Source organism: Crinia signifera, chromosome 9, assembly GCF_055691185.1.
Source record: "Crinia signifera chromosome 9, ASM5569118v1, whole genome shotgun sequence".
Taxonomy (NCBI): Eukaryota; Metazoa; Chordata; class Amphibia; order Anura; family Myobatrachidae; genus Crinia; species Crinia signifera.
Window position 1 is genome coordinate 127,191,668 of NC_139225.1, and position 6,000 is coordinate 127,197,667.

The 6,000-nt window shown below is 50.0% G+C and overlaps 1 protein-coding gene across 1 annotated transcript in view; it reads right to left on the bottom strand.

Annotated features, from left to right (window-relative positions):
* PRX (periaxin) overlaps positions 1-5,695 on the bottom strand; it is a 64,719-nt gene extending 59,024 nt beyond the window's left edge. The window contains exon 1 of the mRNA XM_083159713.1: positions 5,564-5,695. The gene's annotated coding sequence lies outside the window, so the exon portion shown is untranslated. The remainder of the gene's footprint in view (positions 1-5,563) is intronic.
* Positions 5,696-6,000: the final 305 nt, after the last annotated feature.

Consider the following 6,000-nt stretch of genomic DNA (forward strand, 5'->3'; position numbering starts at 1 on the left):
ACAAGGGGTATGAGAGGAGAAAGAGACACTTGGAGCACATGCAGTACTGCACTTGTCAGGCGGGAAGTTGTGTTCCTGGGGTCTTTGAGGAAGAAGGTCGGCCTGTCGAGCAACCTAACAATGCGGGCGGTTTGGGGGCCTGCACCCCAGGGGTGTACCCCTATAATGTTAGGGACCTATCTGACGAGGTCACCTTGACGAGTGGTGGGCAGGCTCATACTATTGGCCAAAACTATGCCTCATATATTATGTGTACAGTACAAATGTAAATGGTGTATGGTGCACCTGCTATTCTGTTCCTATGTTGTAATAGTCTCAGTTAGGTCGCACATCCCATCATCAGTAGCTAAGGTGTGCAGTCCAGGCCCCCTGCTCCTGAATACAACCTAACAATGCCCCTGGTAAGTACAGTAAAGACGGCCCTGGCAGTACTCGACTGCAGGTCTTATAGATGCAGTATCAGATTAAAGCTGGAACACTAGAACGACCTGCATACAACGCAGATTGTATGAGAGACTGAACGCAAGCAAAGCTGACTGATCATACGTGCAGCATGTATGATCAGTGGAGCAGCCTCTCGACTCGTGGGACCGCACATCGTATCAATATACCTCATGATGTGAACACAAGCCATCGCACGACCCATCAAAAACATGCCAGATATCCTTCTAGGGCAGGCATGTCCAACGATGGCCCTCCAGATGTTGTGAAACTACACATCCCAGCATGCTTTGCAATAGTTTTAGCATTCTCTAATAGCAAAACTGTGGCAAAGCATGCTGGGATGTGTAGTTTCACAACATCTGGAGGGCCAACGTTGGACATGCCTGTTCTAGGGTATGGCCTGCTTAGGGGGGGGGGGTTGTATGAAAGGTCATTATGGGGAAAAATGGTATCCACGCACGTTGTCTTGTCTCCGGTCATGTGGATGCACTGATGGAGAATTACACCCCAGTGTTGCAGACTACATGGGCCCATGTATGCTGATCAGGGCAGCCGACAGGGGGTGCCCTGGGTACAGCTGTCCCGGGCCCCGGCTACTGGAGGGGCCCAGACAGCGCCCACAGTTGTGCCAACCCACCGGGCACCCGCACAGAGCCCCCCCTCCTGGCGCTGGCAGCCCCCCAGCCAGGCACGCACAATGCACAGTGCATCCTGCAGAGCGCCGAGCCTAGGACACAGAGGGGCTCGGCACTCTGCAAGCTACACTGTGCAGTGTGCGCTCCAAACCTGACCGTGGAAGCTGAAAGACCCGGAGGGCGATGCCGCAACGCGCGTGACGGTAAGTAATGGGGAGGGGGTAGGGGGAGGCGGGGTGCTGGCAGGCGTGAGTGTTTGGGTGGGGTGGGAGTTCAAGGGAAGATATGGCGCTGTGCTACTGTGCCGCTGAGGGCCCAGACTGTAGGTCAGTCCCGGGCCCCAACATTTCTAGTGGTGGCCCTGGTGCTGATTATACTGTATGTCTTGGAATCACCATTGAAAGGGACTTCAGGCACTGGTGAACATAATGAGTATGGGAGGAAAGCCTTTCCATGAGGAATCACTAACAGTACAGGAATTACGGATGCCAGCCATTGCTGTATCATATGATTAGCATGTGTAAGACAAAGGCTCCTATGTACTAAATATTGCAATGCAATTAGCATCACTTACCGCTGCATATTGCGGCAATAAGAAATGCGTTTCCAAGGCGACATCTCCTGTCAGGACAAGGGCTCTAGTAATGAGCTCAAATGGCAATGGTTATATACAGACTGCTATGTGCTGGGTATATTCACCGTGATAACGGGATAACACCATCTGAAGATGGCATTATCTAACAGAGGCAAGCTCTGAAAAACTAAGCTATTCCGGCCTAATAAGTAGCCCTTAAGGCCTCCCCCATAGAAAACTATAGGACGGCTGCTGCGAGCACTGTCGACATGCACTGGGTCGACCACTGAATGTTGACATGGCTTAGATCGACACCTGGAATAGGTCGACATGGCTAAGGTCGAGAGTGTTGGAAGGTTGACACAAGCATCAGGTCAACAATGGGAAGGTCGACAGTCAAAATGTCGACATTAAATGTTTTCTTTGAGCTGACATGTGCCGACAGGCGGTATTTCATACCCTACCATTCCCTAGGGCGTGGTGGGAGAATGCTATAGTGGGCTGAGCGCACACTTACAGGATGTCCATGAGACTATGTAGAAATTTGGGGAAAAACCCATGTATGACAAACTCATGTAGACCTTTTGACTGTCAACCTTCCTATTGTCAACCTAATGATTGTGTCGACCTTCCAACCTTAGCCATGTCAACCTTCAGTGGTGGACCCAATGCATATCACCCTAAAGAGGGTCAATGAAATGACCCATACCAAATTCCACACATGGGAAATAGGTTGTGCCGAGCAGTGACAGTGTAAGGCAGCAGTAGAATGGTAGACACGGGACTAGGGAGACTTTTATGCAAAATATAGATGTTACTTCAGTGCTGATTGGTTCCCATGAACCACTTCTCCTCTGGCTCACTCCTCCTCCCTTATCACTGCTTCATACGTCTACCCCACAGCAACAGCCAATCAGCTCCCAACTATCAGTTTTCCAAGCCTGTGACATGACAGTGAGGAGCTTATGCCCCTTTCAGACCGCACTAAAAAAACGGTATTTTGCCGATTTCTAACCATTTTGAAACGGTAATCTGTGCGGTCTGAAAGGTGCAAAGTGATTTTACTGTTTCCAAAAAACGGTTTTTGGAAACGGTAAAAAAGCAGGGTCCTACCCGTTTCAGACCCGTTTTTTTGGCGTCAAAACGGATCAGAAACCGGATTTCTATCCCCCACCTCCCCCCTGAGCAGCACAGGGAGGAGAATAATCGCGCTGGGGGCAGGGGGTCCCTACAGTGTATGTTATATCAGTGGTGGGTCCCTGCAGCTACTAGTTCCCATACGCTGCAGGGATCCCGCCACTGATATAACATACACTGTAGGGACCCCCTGCGCTGCGCTGCCCAGGTAGGATCTATGCTGTGGGGCTGGAGGACCTCTCCCCCCCCTCCCCCCGCCGTGTCCATACCGTGGGCACGAGGACCCCCAGGCAGCCCCTCTCCCCCCCGTTGTGTCCATACCGTGGGCACTAGGACCACGGGCAGCCTCTCTCCCCCTCGCCCCCCTCGTGTCCATACCATGGGCACGAGGACCCCCGGGCAGCCTCTCTCCCCCTCCCCCCCGTCGTGTCCATACCGTGCACACGAGGACCCTCGGGCAGCCTCTCTCCCCCTCCCCCCCGTCGTGTCCATACCGTGCGCACGTGGACCCCCGGGCAGCCTCTCTCCCCTGTATCACCGGACAGACGGAGTGCTGCAGATAGCCTACTCCTGTCCTGTGGTGAGTGTTTCGGGGGGGTTGGGGGGCGGCGAGGGGAGCGAGAGGCTGCCCGCGGGTCCATCCGCAAAACGGATTCATTTATTGGGGGGGGGGGGGGGGGGGCGAGAGGCTGCCCACGGGTCCTGGTCCAGGGCTGGTCATCAGTTGTCACATCCTTAAAGCCAAAGAGGACTGACAAGTACTTAACTTCTGGGACCAGATATAGGACCAGATGCACTAAGCTTCAAAAAGTGATAAAATGGACAGTGATAAACAGCCAGCCAATCAGCTCCTACCTGTCATGTCACAGGCTGGGTTTGAAAAATGTCAGGCAGGAGCTGAGTGGTTGGTTGTTTATCACTCTCCATTTAATCTGAATTAATTTGTTTATTTAATTAATTTGAAGCTTAGTGCATCTGGCCCCTCTATCCAACAAGCTCCGGTGTGCTCATTGCTAGATGTCCGATGTCCAGCTGCGGTGGAACTACAAGTCTCAGCATGCTTAGCTCTGTTGCTGCAGACTGTACAACCTTTGTTCTGTAAAAGGTTCATATATATTAACAAATCCACCATTTCTATTCACACTCAATCAGCACTCACAAAGTATTATCATATTCACATTTATAGCAACTCTCTAAGACTGGGTACACCTCAGAATGACAGGCAAACCGTGCGATGGTTGTTCCGATTGCCCTTTATTCCAGAACAAACGATATCGATTGTACTCACTGAAATCCTTCAAGAGACAATACGGCAGATGTATTGAGCCTGGTGAAGAGATAGGGCGGGATGTTATGAAATACATCGCCGCCCTTCGCCCCCCCCGCCGCGATGCCGCCGCATATGTACTAACATATGCGGCTGGCATCGCGATGCGGTGACGGAGGCCCCCCGCGATACCTGTACTGTGGTCTGCGGGGGGTCTCAGTCACCTGCCAGCCGGCTGCTGCTGCTTTCACGCCTGGGACAGCTAAGCAGGCTGTCCCCGGCGCTTCCTCCTTCCCCCTGCAGCCTGAAGGACGGGCGTTTTACCCCATTTTCCCTTTAGTACATCTCGCCCATAAACTGTAGATAAAGTGGAAAGTGATAACCCACCAGCCAATCAGCTGTGTTTGAAAGAGGACAGTTATGAGTTGATTGGCTGGTGCATTATCACCTTCCACTTTATCTCCACTTTGGGATATAGTCAATGCTGCCAGCGAGGGGATTTGTATGGCGCTGTCAGAGGACAGCGAAGGTTCCCTGAATTGACGAGGTTCCCTGCAATTGCAGTGAGCCCATTGCATTTTGTGACAATCCCTGCCATTTTGATGGCCGCACTCGCAGTTTCCACCTCGCTGAAAAGAACCAGCGAGGTGTAAAGGGAGAGTGAAGAGAACACAGGTGAATACTCTGACAGCATGCTATTGGCACTGCTCGCCGTATAGCTTGCCATCAGAGGCTCTCCGCCACCACTGAATCACCAATCATAATACATCTGCCCTAGTATATGGCATCACTGGATCACATACGACTTATCTTTGCTCCGGTTCACACTAAATAACCATCTTTAAGATTCCTGGCAAATGTGACTGATGGGAGGTACAGTGGCTGTACAAACGATATATATCGATAGCTGTACACACTGAATGATGTGCACCACATCGATCATGACATCTGTCCATCTGATGTGCGGCACAGAAAATGAGAAGATGTGGCAACGATTGGTGAACGCACAATTGTGCATACACATTAGACAATGACAATGTCATTATAATTTGCCTCAAAATGACAAATCATACATCGTCTGTTGTTTAACCAGCTTAGGAGTGCAAGCTTTGCCGCACAGGCACAGACTTACAAAGCACTCCCACTATTTATACGCACAGACATCAATTTAAAATACATTTATGACTTTACATCTGCTCATGAAAGTGTTTATTACTGGATATTGGCCTTTTATTGCTGCCAAGAGATGTTTATTATATTCACAATGCGATGATACAGTATGCAGCAGGTTACACATCAGTGTGATGCTACTGTTATGTCTCCTGCATTAATGTTATTACTTTGTAGCTATGTATTAGCTTGTTGCTGTAATGCACACAGTATACATACACTGATGGATAATATAACGTGCACACACAATATACAAACTCACATTACAATATACACTAGTCACATTGCGAGCCAGTAGTGCCCACTGCATTCTTATCCACTGAAAAATGTACTTACCGATGTGTCATCAACTAGTTCCAGAGGTCCTCAGATCTCCCCAGCCTGCTCCCTCCTGTACAGTACAGTAAGTGTGTGAGCTGTCACTGGGACTCTGACACTCAATGCCAGGGGGAGAGGCCAACAGGAAGGGGCTACTTCTTCCCAAAAATACTTTATCTGTCCTGGGATTGGCTACAGGGTGCTGACATCACTCAAACATTTCCATGCAGTCAAACACAAAAATCTATAACAGAGAGTGTGCTACCCATGTTACCAAACTCACACTACACAGGTCACCTTATAACATAAGACAGCAAGCTCCCTGCTGCAGGATTTCCGGCAACATCACTAAATTGCAAGTTCCCTGACACAGGGCTTCAGTGACACCAATAGATTGTAAGATCCTTTGGTCAGAAGTTTCCATGACATCATTAGATTGTAAACTCTATGGTACA